At 42.2% G+C, this 15,923-nt stretch overlaps 1 pseudogene; it reads left to right on the forward strand.

Moving 5' to 3' along the window:
- The window catches only part of LOC118650718, a 45,804-nt pseudogene that overhangs the window by 8,595 nt on the left and 21,286 nt on the right, over nucleotides 1–15,923 (forward strand).

The raw sequence follows: 15,923 nt of genomic DNA on the forward strand, positions 1-15,923 counted from the left end.
GTATGTTTGTGAAGATATTTCTGGATGAGGTTAACATTTGAATTGGTAGAACAAGTAAAGCAGATTTTCCACTCTAATGTGGGTGGGTCTTATCCAATTCATTGAGAGCCTGAATAAAATAGAAAGTGAGATAAAGGAGAATTCTGTCTCTCTGCCTGACTGTTTTTGACATCTGTTTTCTGCCTTTGGACTCAGACTAGATAGATAGATGATAGATAGATAGATGATAGATAGATAGATAGATAGATAGATAGATACATAGATAGATAGATAGATAGATAGATAGATAGATAGATAGATAGATAGATAGATAGATAGATAGAAAGAAAGAAAAGATAAGATAGGTGCAGATCCTATTAGTTCTATATTTCTGGAGAATGCTGACTATACAATCACTATGTCCAAATTAATTCTACTTCACCTATTTATGGCATATGACATTGTTTACCAAACTTTTCCTCTTCAAACTCTTCCCTTCCTTAGCACTGTCACACCCCTCTTCTAGTTCTCTTCTTACTTTCTGAGTCCAGTTCATCAAATCTCCTCTCAACTGTCCACTAAACTTAATCGTCTAAAGTGATTTCTTTTTATTTGTCCCTACTTTGTCCCCCTGGAGGATTTTATCCACTCCAACTTCAACTACCATGTATTTGCTTTGTCTCCCAAGTCTTCATCTTTATAAGTTTTTATCCTCCTGATCCACACATATTCTAAGAGGTGTGTTTACCTGAATTCTAAGAGGTGTTTTTACCTGAATACTTGAATGAGCTTCAGTCTCTACAGTCAAGACTAAGCATATTACTATCATCATCATCATTATTATCAACCCGGTTATCTATACTGAAATGCAGTGAGTTTGACTCTTCTTTTCATTAGCAGTATCCTACATTCAGGGCTTACCAAATCCTCACTATTTTACCTAATTGGCATTATTTTGATTCATCTCTTCCCCCCCCCCCCGCCTTATTTCTGGACCTTTATGACAATAGTCCCCTAGTACCTCTTCCTACCTTCTGTCTCTCCTCCACCTATAGTCAACAACACTGCCGGCAGAGGTATTACTCTAAGCAAAGACATGGGAGTGTCCCTCCTCTGCCTAAATGACTTCTAGGGTTCCCCATAGTCAAAAGAACAAAATATGCATTCTGACTCAAACCTATTTTTTCCAGCTCATCTCACTCACTCCACCAGACACAGCATGTCCAGTTGAACCAGGCACTCATAGCTGTTCCTCTTTCATGGTGACTCTGCTATCCCTCTGCCAAGTTATTCTCCATCTGGTGAACTTCTACTTACTCTTCAAAGTCCTCACTAAAATGCCACTTCATCCTGAGCAAATTTTTCTCAACACCTTCAGGTAAAAACAGTCACTGCTTCTACTAACTATCCATAGTGCTCGATACATTTTCTAGCTCTTTTGTATGGCTGATTTACATGTTGATGTCCCCCACTCTATTAAGAACTCCTTCAGAGAAAAGACTACATTCTATCTACCTTTTTTGTCTCAAGCCATAATGAGGTCCCTTGAACATGGGAAAGACTCAAAAAGTATGTTAAATACTAGTGTTTTAAACAAGTGTGTTAAAATGAATTAAACTGGAGAACATGAAACTGCATTACAATGGTAATATCTATAACATTTTTATATCATTAACACAGCAAGTATTAATTAAGTCTAAGAATTTATCCTAAATAATTTTAATTGTACACAAACATGTAGCCAAAATGATGTTTAAGTTTTTACTTTTATTTCTTTAATGCTTCTTGGAAACTTGGATGGTCTATGTTATCTTTAGTCAATACACCTCCTATAATTGGGGGAATATATTTTATATAGAAAAAAGGTTTTCAATATGCCTCAATTTTCATTTTCTGAGCTTAAAAAAGGTGTGTTGTTTTTTTTTCTAAAAACCTTGAGCCTTTAGCAAAAAGCTTAGACATTTATTTAGTTTACCTATGGCTTTTAGCCATTATTAATACACAACGATTTTAGGAATAGGTGACCTTGGAAACTATATTAAAGATGTAATGTTGACACAAGTTTTAGTTTCACACCCTTCTTTGGTCTGTGTGCCTGTTAGAAGACATTTATTCTCTTAGATGAGAAGCAAAAATTTTACCAGATTTTATAAAACTTAATGAAGTACAAGAGGTCACCTACCAATGTTCTGTGACATCACTTTACTGGAGCAAGATCACAGGGAACTGAGCTGCAGGTTAGGGCTTCTCAGAGAGCTTCATGGCCCTCATGAGGGAGAGATGGAAGATCTGGAGGAATGGATAAGCTGGGACTCTTGATGGACTTGGACTGTGGATGCTTCAGTGGCTGATTTCACTCTTCCAGCCATCAGAAAAGATTCTTCTAAGACAGTGGTTCTCAACCTTCCTAATGCCGTGACCCTTTAATACAGTTCCTCATGTTGTGGTGACCCCCAACCATAAAATTATTTTCGTTGCTATTTCATAACTGTAATTTTGCTACTGTTATGAATCGTAATGTAAATATCTGATACGCAGGATGTATTTTCATTGTTACAAATTGAATATAATTAAAGCATAGTGATTAATCACAAAAACAATATGTAATTATATATGTGTTTTCCGATGGTTTTAGGCGACCCCTGTGAAAGGGTTGTTCGACCCCCAAAGGGTCGCAACCCACAGGTTGAGAACCGCTGTTTTAAGAGTTATTGAAACCATTTTCCTCCTCCTTCTGGCCTTCTATCCAGACAAGTGCCAACAGGGCTATCTCTAAACATTCTTGAACTTAAGTCAGGTGAAATTGTGTATCAGCTCCAATCTCTACTAGGACCACTGCGAATACTTACCTCCAGGCCCAGCCTGTAGCAAGGGGAGCACTTGCCATGCTATCTGCATGCCCTGGGGGCAAGTCCTAGTCACAGTTGTCATTGTAAGAGTGGTATTTAGTTTTAGAGTCATAAGCTGCTTCCCGAAGAAAACCATGTCTCATTTAGTAATAGCAAATTGGTCCAAATTTGAACATGGCTTTCTGTTGCAGGGAAGTAAAATTCTTTTAAGGGATTTATTTTAAAGCAGTGCTAATTAATCCCTGGAGCGACACAGGGGTGTTGTTTCATGCTGTTCCTGAGAAAGAGCCTCTCTCAGGGCATTAGCATTTTTCTCCCAGCTTCAAAATGCAAAACCTCTCTGGAGAAGGCCAGCACAGTTGTACACTGTCTGACACCGCTAGGCAGAGACTTACAGAAGTGTCCCTCTACTTTCTTGAGAGACTCAGCAGATACCCCCAAGATGAATAGAAATGTAAGTAGAGTCAGGACAGGATGCAGATAGAACAGTTCAAGAATTCTAGAACTTGATAAAACTGAACAATGATATAGGCACTGAATGAATCAATATATGTATGCACAACTTTAATTCTCTTTTTGCTTTATCCCATGGGATTAGGGATACTTACAGAAGGCACCATACTTAGAGAAGGTGCAGAATTTCAGTCATAGCCTTAGAGATAAATGCCTAAATTTCCCTTGTGTTTCAAAGTATTGAAGTATAGAGACCACCTGTAACTGAAGAAATATTAAACTGCACTCTGTCCAAGGGCCTCTTTAGAGGAGAGAAAAGATAAGAATCCACTAACAGCCCTGACCGGTTTGGCTCAGTGGATAGAGCATCAGCCTGCGGACTCAAGGGTCCCAGGTTTGATTCCAGTGTCAAGGGCATGTACCTTGGTTGCGGGCACATACCCAGTAGGAAGTGTGCAGGAGGCAGCTGGTCGATGTTACTCTCTCATCAATGTTTCTAACTCTCTATCCCTCTACCTTCCTCTCTGTAAACAGTCAATAAAATATATAAAGAAAAAAAAAAGAATCCACTAACAGATATTTGCAGGAAAAGAAGGTGATGGAAACTTAGGGACACAAAGTAATTTGAAAGTCAGGAGTTAGATTTTGAAAGATGAATAGGCACCAAGATGAGGAAGGGCATTTGGGACATAGAGAATAGCATAAGGGAAGGTGGAGAAGGGTGAATGAGCCAGCATTGTTCAGATAACCTGGAGCATGCATAAAGGTGAATAGGGATGGTTACCTGGGAATGAGGCTGGAGGGAGGAGGGAGGCCAGGACAACTAGGGCCTTTTTGCCACACAAGACTTTCCTTTCAACTTGATGACTTAACCAGGGGTGGGCAAACTTTTTGACTTGAGGGCCACAATGGGTTCTTAAACTGGATGGGAGGGCTGGAACAAAAGCATGGATGGAGTGTTTGTGTGAACTAATACAAATTCAAAGTAAACATCATTACATAAAAGGGTACGGTCTTTTTTATTTTTAGTTTTATTCATTTCAAACAAGCCGGATCCAGCGGGCTGTAGTTTGCCCACGGCTGGCTTAGGCAGTGGAAACTCAGGCCATGAACAGCGCCATGTCACAGAAGCTTGAAGTTCAGAAACACAATGTGCTGTAATCAAGCAGGAGAGAGCCACTTCTTCTCAAGGGAGTACATGAAAACTCATCTCTCTACTCTATAACCAGCCTTGTGTTCAGAGGTTCCTGTCCCAGTGCTGACATTATTCACTAAGTGAGGAAGTCACGTCCATCTCTCTGAAGCTCCTTTTCATCCTTCAAAGGGGGGATATTTATATCTATTTCACAGGATTATAGTGACAATTAAATGAGTCTCTAATGTGGGTGAAAGCACAAAATATAATGCCAGGCATGTAAATATTCAAGAAATGCTATTTTCTTTTCTTCCTTTCTTTTATATTTGTATATATTACCATAACCCTACTGAAATAATTTCTACCCCTCCACCCATTCAAAGCTTACTTTACTTGGTTATTTATTTATTTATTAACCCATTCATTCCACGATGATTAAGTGCTTGTGATAGGGGTTGAAGATACATACAGCAGTACCTGTTCTACAGAAAAGGAGAAATGAATAAATACACAAAAGCAATCCTCCTATATAATAAAAGCCTAATATGCTAAGTGTCCGGTCATCCAGTCAGCCATTCAACCAATCAAAGCGTAATATGCTAATGATATGCTAAGCCGCTCAACTGCTTGCTATGATGTGCACTGACCATCAGGGGGCAGATGCTCCAACAGGTAGGTTAGCTTGCTGCTGGGGTCTGGGCAATTTAGACTGAGCAAGTCAGTCTAGACATGCCCTGGAGCCCTCCCGCATCCCTCCCTGGCCCTGATCGTGCACCGGTGGGGTCCCTCAGCCTGGCCTGCATCCTCTCACAATCCAGGACCCCTTGGGGGATGTCAGAGACCTGGTTTCAGCCCGATCCTGCACGCCAGGCCAAGGGACCCCACTGGTGCACAAATTCATGCACCAGGCCTCTAGTGTAGTATAAGAACCTAATATGCTAAGTGTCCAGTCGTCTGGTCGTCCGTTCAACCAATCAAAGCATAATATGCTAATGATATGCTAAGGCTGCTCAACCACTTGCTATGATGTGCACTGACCACCAGGGGGCAGTCAATCGGTTGACCAGTCACTATGAAGTACACTGACCACCAAGGGGCAGACACTCCAACCAGTAGGTTAACTTGCTGCTGGGGTCTAGCTGATCAGGACTGAGCAAGACAGGTCAGACACACCCTGAAGCCCTCCTGCAGTCCCTCCCTGGCTGTCCAACCTCCCGTGTCCCTCCCCAACCCAGCGTGCACCAGTGGGAAGCGGGCCTAAGCCGTCAGTAGGACATCCCCCAAGGGCTCCCAGACTGAGTGGCCCTCCCCCCTGCCGAGTGCACAAATTTCATGCACCAGGCCTCTTGTGTAAAAATAATCTTCCTTGACCACTGTAAGTGATCAGTCATTTCTCTGATTTTTTATAGCACTTTAACAACTTATGGAAAAATTACCTTGTAATGTAATAAACTTTTCAAGTGATTCAAGTCCCCAACCATATCTCATCCTTTTTGCAATAATTTCAGTGCCTTGATCATAAGAAGTCAATAAATTTATGTTAATGACTGTGATGAGACGGAGAGGCCGAACCATATTTACTTACTATTTACATAGGCAAATTCCTATCATTAATACACTAGCACTCCACTTCCCTTTATTTTTTATCTTATCATGGAATTCATATCAAAGGAAACAAGGCCCCTACTATAAATTTTCCTTCAGAAGACTAGTGTGTTTTCTCTCATTTCCTACAAATGATCCTATTCTTACAATGTAACCTTTCTCAAGTCTTCAGCCCCCACCCATGCCCCACTTACATTCTGCAGATAGATGATCTAGTTTTCTCTTTCTCAAAAAAAGTAAAGCACATTGGATGAAGTTTTCTCAAACTCTCTCTGCTGTCCTTCACCTACACTCATTCATATCCCCATCTATCACCTCCCCGCTTTCCATCTTTCTTCTTGCGAGATATTACACTCCTTCTCTTTACTGGATATCATTTTCTTCCAACTTCAGATGAATCTTATGTCCTCACTTATTCTTCCCTGTTCTTACCACCAATCGTCAGTATTTTAAGCCTTTCTCTAGTGGCTACTTCCTCTGAGCAAATAAGCATGATACAGTGTCTCTAATTCAGCAGTTGCCTCTATGCCCCCACCTCCCAATTCCACAGACCACTGGTGGTCCGTGAGGTCCAAAAGGTTAGCAACCACTGCTCTAATTAATTAAAGAGTAAGACGGAAGAAGAGGAAGAAAAAGAAATGGAAAACCATTCCTTGACTGATATCTTCCATTAATCGTATATAATAAAAGGCTAATATGCAAATTGTCCCCTCGACCTGGAGTTTGACTGGGAGTTCAACCAGGAGTTCAACCAGGGGGAGGGGCCAGCCTGCCAACCGCCTGTGGTCCCTCCCCCAAGCCAGACCTGCCCCTGACCAACTCCCCCCACCCCAATTGGGGGTGGGGTCAGCTGGCCAACCACCTGCAGTCCCTCCCCCTGGCCAGCCCCACCCCCGATCTGCCCCGATCAGGGCGGGCCGGACCCCACCCATGCACAAATTCATGCACTGGGCCTCTAGTTACCTTATATTAGTCCTACATTCATAGCCAGGCTTAGTTTGGGCATAATTACAAAATGAATATAGTCTCAATACAGAAGTCTTAGGAAACATATTTCATAAGCATTTTTTTAATGTCTGTACATTTCTTGAACATAATTTTAAAGGCAGAATATTTTATTATATGATTAAACCATAAATCATTTAACCAATGTCTTATAATTGAATATTAAACTTATTTTCTATTTTTTTATCATTGTAGATAACTAGTGGCCCAGTGCATGAATTCATGCACATTGAAAGGAAATTAATTAGAAGAAATATTTTGGTATTGCTATTAGCCTTTTTTCTATAATAGAAGTGTCAACCAAATTCATGATCGACAATGATAGATCGAAACACATGCATGTGATTGGCGCCAGTGAGAGCTTTATATGTATCGCGCATGGGTGAGTCAACTTAGCCTTTTATACAGAGGAAAAACTTGCCTAATTAGACCTGCTTTCTGATTTAGCTAAACTTTTTCCAGCCTAGTGAAGCATCCCAACTTCTCTTTCAGGTAATTGTTAGCAACACAGCAGTAAATATCAACACAAAGCAGATTATTGTTGTAGATCATGCAGGGAGAACAAAGGGTAAAATGTTTAACTGTAGCAGTGTTTGCCTATATTCTGCAGTGAGAAAACCTGAAGTCATTTTCAAGTTCCACCATTTCTTACTTCTTTTCAGTTGGGTCAAGTTTCTAAGCTTTCTAAATTTCTATTTTCCAGCTAATGAAAAGAAAATAGGATTTCGCCGAGTCTCCTCTCTACCTACTCCAGGACTTCTATGAGGATCAAATGAGATGAGGCACAGGAAAACGCTTCACAGACATTTGGTTAAAGTGTATAATGTTTCCACCTGGCTATAAAGCAAGTCGTGTTCCTGGGCTGAAGAAACTGTAAGGAGGCTAGTTGCTAGGGAGAGGAAGCTGAGCATTGCTATGTGATGTCATTACTCGGCACCCACAGCCACCATTTCCGGGCTGGGCTGGGCTATGGGCTGCATTTTGTGTCATGGGGTCTCAGCAGCATTGGCTGTGATTTGGTGGGGTGTCACTCCAGGGTGGTGGCGGGCCTGTGTCCCACTTGGGGGAAGCCGAATATTGCTTTGTGGGCACCACGCCCACAGCACCATTTCTCTGTAAATGGCCAGTGCGTGTCACGGCAGCTCCTGCATTAAGCGTCTGCCCCCTGGTGGTCAGTGTGCATCACAGTGACCAGTTGGAGGAACACTTAGCATATTAGCCTTTTATATATACAGATACAATGATGAGTATCTATCTATATACATTTTTGTGCATGTCTCTGATAATTTCCTAGTAACAAAATGAAATTTCTTGGTCAGAGACCACATTTTGGAGGATTCAATAGGTTCACAGCTAAACAGCCTTGAAAGAGTATACTCAGCATTTACACTTCTTTTTCAACATGCACTATTCAACCTACTGAATTCTGGCTTCTACTCCCATTACATGACTGAATGTATTTAAATTGTCTTCTATTTTCTAATTTCTGCATTGGTCTCACTAACCCCTCTAAAGCGTTTGGCACTATTACTCCCTTTCCACGGACATGAAATTTTCTTCTTTTAGTTTCTGTCACATCACTATCTGTTGGTTGCTTTTTTTGCCCCTCTATGCCCCCACCTTCCAATGCATTTTTTCTACATTGCTTGTGTTGCCCATTAAAGTCGCTATATAGTCCTTGACTTTTTTTTTCCAGTGTAATTGATCTTCCTGGGCAATCTCACCAACTAACATATTAAACTACCACCTAAGAACAGATAATTCCAAAATCTCTACCTCTAGTTTTGAAATGCCTCTCCTTAGCTCCAGGTAAATGTGTACAACCACCACCTGGGCTTTGCCTTCAAACTCAATATTTCAAAAATTAAAATTATCTCCCTCCAAAATGTGTTCCTTTGCCTAAATTTTATATTTCAGTTATGATGACTCTTGGCTGCCTAAGCTAGAAATCGTGGGACCATTCCCACTTCTAATGATTCACTAAATACTCCTTTTCTTCTTAGACCTTTCCTTTCCTCTGAGCTGTGCTGTCTTAACCTGTGTTACATTCGTTATGCAGCACTTTATACTTTGAACTGTGATCAGCCTCTTCTTACATTTTTTCTATAACAGATGATTCTGTGGCCTTTAGGTCTATCGCATGTCACACTGGGAACTGGGTTTGCATCCCTAGTTCATGCCACATTTATTTCTGAGTGGGGTCTCAGGTAGCTGTCAGGGTGAGGCCAGCAGAGTTTACCAAGCCCTAACAGACCAAGATTTGACTGTGTGAAGGGAAGGTTCTGCATCTGCCGGGCATGTGAGGGAAAAATGGCCCTCGTCCAAGAGCCGCACAATTCAATCTACCCAAGATTCTGCCAGGATCCTGAGCTCAACAAGGTAGGGCTGTGGGGAATCAGAAGGGTGGCGCTAGTCTGGATCTCCCCTAATGGGGAGGTGCAGGTCAGGCTTGGGGGAAAGAGGGAGGAATGGCCCGGCCCCAGAGCCACAAAACTCAGCTTGTTCCATATTCTGCCCAGACCTCAGCAGGGCTGGCCATAAGGAATAGAGAGGGTGGGGCCATCTAGAGCCAACAGCATATTATTAACAACTTTCTATGTCACTGAATATAAACATGTAACAGTCTTACTGTAAAGAATTATAATTGGTTTCAACATTATATGCCCACCCCACCTGCCTCCAGGAACTCTTAAAATCTTTTTATTATAACTGTGCTGGGAGGATATGTATGATATTGTTACTCAAGGGAAAATAAAAGTTGTTTATCAAAGAAAAAATTATTTTACATCAGAGAAAGGATATAAAAGAATAATTTGTTTACACTCATAAATGTTTGTTGAATTGAATAAATGAATGGATGATGGCATCACCACTCCTTAGCAAAATGCTGACATAGGAGGTATATCTTTGGTTCCTGCCTTCCTTTTCTGCAATCCTTCGATTATTCCTGTCTCTCCCAATTTATGCAACCTTTCATGTTGACCAGTCTCCTTTTTGAAAGAGAAAATGTAATCTGATAAAAACTCTCAGTGTGAGATGTGGGAGACCTCTCCCAGGAATACTCACGTGTTGAGAGGTCAAAGGGGTTGCACAGTTCAACAAAAACAAATGAATGACAAGTGAGGATAATTGGGGATTCATCAAGGGTGTTTGCAACCACCTCAGGCTGCCTGTGAAGAGCAGAAACAAAATTCTTATAATATAAAGAAACTACAAAGTATTTATTTTGATTTGAAAAGTATATTAGGGAGATCGCAAAGTTTATTATAGAGACCGTGTTCTTAGCTCATCTTCTTGGTTGCAGACTTGGTGACATGGGGTAAAAATGAGATGTATTTCAATTGTCTAAAATGGCCCTTGTAGTACATGGTTTTTATGTCACTAAGTCATATATTTCAACCTCAGAAACCATCATCCTTTATTCAGTTGTTTAAAGGAAAAAGGAAACTTTTTCAGACTTGTCAATTCTATGGACAATTCTTGCATTCAGTCATTCAAGTCCCTTTTTAAAGCTCTTCAGGTATTTAAGTGGATTTAAAAGAAAAGTGCAAGACAGTTTATATTTAAAGAATTACATAATACTGAATTGGCTTCATCCATACTTTGTTTTTTCCAAACTCAAAGTGGCCCTCAGCTTTATGTGGAGAATAACAATAACAGAGGAGTGCTCACAGTAGCGCTGGTAGGCACAGCAGTGTCCCTTTTTCCCAAGCGGCAGGATGCCTCATCCCACACAGCTAAGATGCTGTCCTATGCTCTGAGCTCTCCCCAAGCCTCGCCACATTCACGCAATACATTGTTTCATTGGAGAGGAAATAAGAAATTTCAGGGTGGGATCAGAATAGCAAGTCTGGTCTTTGAAAGGCTGTGACATTATTTCACAAGCCTCACATCTCAACGCAAGAATATTTTACACCATGGATACCATAAATTTCATCCAACTCTTTTTTAGTATCTGCTAAAATGTGTTATCTTTTATTCCTGTGAAGACATTAGCATGAAAAATTGAAGTATTCCCATTCTGCTAAATAGCAATGCTTCATTTCACTGGCATCTACACCTGCCACTGTTACTTTCTAAACCAGTAATATCTGGGGAGTGACATCACGGAAAGCTGTTTCTGTTATCCCCACCAAGCAGCTGTGGTATAAAGGAGGAAGACACAGTTCTGCCGCTTCCTCTTATGCATTTTCCCCGAAATCTCTCTTCCAAATGGAATTCATTTATTAAGTGTCAATTGTGGGAAAGGAATTTATATTCTTATTCTTTCAATTTCTGCCAGAGCCTGTGTGTGTGTGTGTGTGTGTGTGTGTGTGTGTGTGTGTGTCTGTGTGTGTCTGTGTGTGTGTGATGGTAACAGTAGTAAAATTCTAAGGGGTATGACAAAGAGGCATCCACTTCCAACCAAAATGAATAACAGTGACCAGACTTACCCATCTACCTGCAATGACCTTTTAAAAATGCATTAAAGAAGTAGTTTTCAAGAAAATGGACATTAGAAAATTAAGGGCAATGATTACTAAGAGACAAGAAAAATGAGATGAGCCTTACTACTGCCCTGGCTTCCTAACTGAGGAGTGTTCCCCGGCTGCAGCACGGGAAAGGAGAGTGTAGGGTGAGCCCACAGGTGGCCTTGAGTTGAGGAAACAGAGCTGGAGGTCTGAGTTGGCCACAGCAGCTAGAATTCATCGGGAAGACCAGCCAAAAAGTACAGAGCTACAGACAGAGCTCTGGAGATCTACAATGGGTCTTCCTGGAGTATAAAACAATTATGCCCCATAATAGAATTCTGCCCCAAAATAACATAGTTGATGGGATTAGTAGTAGACAAGTACATTGAAATAGTTATTATAACTATATCTTATGTTCATTAAGTTGGAGGAAAGATTGAACATGTAGAGACATGAAATATATGTAAAAGATGCAAGTCAAACTTCTAGAAATGAAAACTACAATGCCTGAGATGAAAAGTGCACCATATGGGAAAGATGTATCAGATGTTGCAGATGAAAATGTTAATGAACTTTCAGACATACAATTAGAAACTATCCAAAAAGAAACACAGAAAGAAAAAAGACTGAAAAAATAATGAACCTGTCTTCGATGAGTTATGGAGCATCTTCAAGTGGCTAAATATACACACAATTGGTATCAACAAAAGAGAGAGGCCAGATAAAATATTTGTAGGTATAATGGTAAAATTATTCCAAATTTGGCAGTTGACTGCTGGCTTGCTTGTTCTGCCATTCATTTTTGTTGTAAAGCAGTATGAGCTTATACCATGGACAGAAACTTGACCAAAAAAAGCACATGGAAAATACCTACCTGTTAGTTTTTTAAGTTCATTAGTCTCTTTGTGTGCTTTAAATAAAAGTCACCTATTTGTGTCTGTGTGCTTGAATACCCTCAATTAAATCTGCCTACACTCAAAAAAAAATTATTTTCCAAATTTGATGAAAACTATAGACCCACAAACCCTAGAACCTCAACAAACCCCAAACACAATACATATGAAGAACACTACACCAAGGAACATCATAATTATACCCCTTAAAACAAATCACAAAATATTATTTTAAAGCAGCCAGAGATAAAAAGGCACATTATGTACAGAAGAGCAAAGAATAAGAAGGATAACAGACTTCTCACGGGAAACAAGACAAGTGAGAAGACAGTGGAGCAGCATCTTTATTTTTTTTTAAATAAATCTTTATTGTTCAGATTATTACAGTTGCTCCCTCTTTTCCCCCCCATAGCTCCCCTCCACCCAGTTCCCACCCCACCCTCTGCCCTTACCCCCACCCCCGTCCTCATCTATAGGTGTACGATTTTTGTCGCCGGGTCAAAGGTCATACACATGGAAACTGTAGTTATTTCCATCTGCAACGTGTCCCTGTGCTCGGAAAGGTCTCTCATGACTTGTTCACGCTCTACTCAGAAAGGGTGCGGAGCCACGTTAAGGCTTTTTAAAATAATGTATCCTCTTATGTTGAAAATGAGGATTTCGCTACCAAAACTGAGGAGAAAGCAACACTACAGCTGCTCTCGCCCCTCGCCCTTCGGGTGATAGTTGTGCGTGGGGCTGCGAGCTGGTTCACGGGCCGTCGACGAAGCCATCTGGCCGGCTCGCGTGGTTCCGCTGGCTTCACAGGGGCCGTCGCAGCCTCGCAGGGGCTGTCGCAGCCTCACACAGCCTCACAGGGGCCGTCACAGCCTCGCAGGGACTGTCGCAGCCTCACACAGCCTCACAGGGGCTGTCACAGCCTCGCAGGAGCCATTGCAGCCTCACGCAGCCTCGCAGGAGCCATCACAGCCTCACGGGCTGTTGCAGCCTCGCTGGGGCCATCGCAGCCTCGCAGCGGCCATCGTAGCCTCACGCAGCCTCACAGGGGCCGTCATAGCCTCACGCAGCCTCACAGGGGCCGTCGCAGCCTCGCAGGGGCCGTGGCAGCCTCGCAGGGAGTGTCGCAGCCTCACAGGGGCCATTGTAACCTCGCAGGAGCCGTCGCAGCCTCACACAGCCTCGCAGGGGCCGTCGCAGCCTCACACAGCCTCACACAGCCTCACAAGGCGCGTAGGGCGTCTCAGCCTCACAGGGGCCATCGCAGCCCCACAGGGGCCGTCGCAGCCTCACGCAGCCTCGCAGGAGCCGTCGCAGCCTTGCAGGGGATGTCGCAGACTCGCAGGGGCTGTCGCATCCTCATGCAGCTTCGCAGGAGCCGTCGCAGCCTCGCAGGGGCCGTCGCAGCCTCGCAGGGGCCATCGCAGCCTCGCAGGGGCCGTCGCAGCCTTGCAGGGGCCGTCGCAGCCTCACGTAGCCTCACAGAGGGCGTCACAGCCTCACAGGGGCCGTCGCAGCCTCGCAGGGGCCGTCGCAGCCTCGCAGGGGCCGTCGCAGCCTCGCAGGGGCCGTCGCAGCCTCACGTAGCCTCACAGAGGGCGTCACAGCCTCACAGGGGCCGTCGAAGCCTCGCAGGGGCCGTCGCAGCCTCCCGCAGCCTCGCAGGGGGCATCGCAGCCTCGCAGGGGCCGTGAAACAGCATCTTTAGAGTATTGGGAGAATAAAACTGTCAACATAGAATTTTATATCCAATAAAAATATCTTTCAAAAATGAAGGCAAAGTATTTTTTGAATGCATAAGGTGAAATAATGCATTAGAAACTATGTGGATAATATAAAAACTTTTTTCTTTTTTTAATATATTTTTATTGATTTTTTACAGAGAGGACCTATGTTTAACTATTTTAGATATATATATATATAACCTGAAAAATACAAACTAATCCATATTGACAAAAAGTAGACAAATGGTTGTTTGGGAATTGAATGGAGTGGGGAGGGGATTTAACAGTCATGTACATATGCTAAATGATATTACTTTAAAGTTAAATTTTATAGTTTAAATAGATGCAGTTTCTCATGTCAATTACACTTCTATAATTCTGTTTTTAAAATATAAATGAATGGCATCCCAACCATAAGTGAATGACTGATACATACTATATGTTTACTGAATATTTTTTTAGTCCAAAGTACTAGAAAAACTGGCATGTGGTTATAGTTGTCACATGTATCTGTGCCACGTTGCCTTTTCCCAAAACCTCGTGTGGAAGAGACCCATTCTATTAAAATAAGCCCCTGCTCTTTTCATTGGCTACTGGGGATTCTTAAATACTAGATATTTTAAAATGTCATATGGATTCTGGAAACAATGCTCAAGGATGGTAGATATTGCTCTCTTTCCACCAAATATGCATGATCTGCTTCCGTAATGTAGCATTGAGATTGGGAAGGGGCTGCCCTTCAAGGATTACATTTCTCAGCCTCAGGCCATACTAAATAATTTGTGTGGCCTAGTGCAAAATAAACATGCAGACCCTTTTTTAATTTTAATTAATAAGAATTCCAAGATCATGATAGCAGAGCATTGAACCCAGCATGGAGCCCTTCTAAGTATGGAGCCCTGGGCTGCACAGGTCACATGCCCATGAAGCCATACCTGCTCAGCCCCTACTGCATCTGCTGTAGGGCCTGGCACAAAGCCAACAAGTGAATGCTGTGTGCGGTAGCAGGGAGTGAGCTAGAAAGCTATAATACAAATTCCCTTTTGCTTCAGTGCCATGACCTTTGCGGCAGGGTTCAGGATCTGAAGGAGGGGCCAATGCACAAATGAAAATGCTATACGAGAAATATGAATTTAGAAGGCACTGGGGCCAGGTGGAGCCTCTTTCTTGAAGAGACACACTGACTTCTGACCTGGTCCGCTATTTATTTACATGAATACACGTTTGCCTTTTAATAATGCATACAGGCATATCAAAGGTAAAGTTTGGTAAACAGTAAAAGGATTATCAGGTTAGGGAATTGCCTTGAGCCACCACTATCTCAACAGACGAGATGCTTAGTGTCAGCCCTACTAAGGCACAAGGTCCATCGGCCTTCCATGTTCCTTGGTGCACTCTTGTGACAGTATTGGCAAGTGGTGGCTTCCCACATTTGAGGGATCACAGCTTCTGGAATCATTTCAGAGTGTGCTCTATGCCCTGGTAAACCATCACTTCTAATGTTTTACCTAGAGAAAAATAGTTTAGACCGTGAGCAAAAAAGATCTCAGTGCAGCCCTAGCCGGTGTGGCTCAGTTGGTTGAGCATTGTCTGGTGCACCAAAAGGTCATTGGTTTGATTCCCAGTCAGGGCACATACCCAGGTTTTGTGTTAAATCCATGGTTGAGGGTGCATACGGGAGGCTACTGGTGGGACATCAATGTTTCTCTCTCACTCTCCCTTTCTCTCTAAAATCAATTAAAACATATATTTTTAAAAAGATTTCTGCGTATCTAATTCTGCTCAGAGTAACTCAATTCTTAGATCAAGAAATGGTAGAAATTGGCAAAAAT

This window comes from Myotis myotis, unplaced genomic scaffold, assembly GCF_014108235.1.
Source record: "Myotis myotis isolate mMyoMyo1 unplaced genomic scaffold, mMyoMyo1.p scaffold_m19_p_3, whole genome shotgun sequence".
In the NCBI taxonomy this organism is placed as follows: Eukaryota; Metazoa; Chordata; class Mammalia; order Chiroptera; family Vespertilionidae; genus Myotis; species Myotis myotis.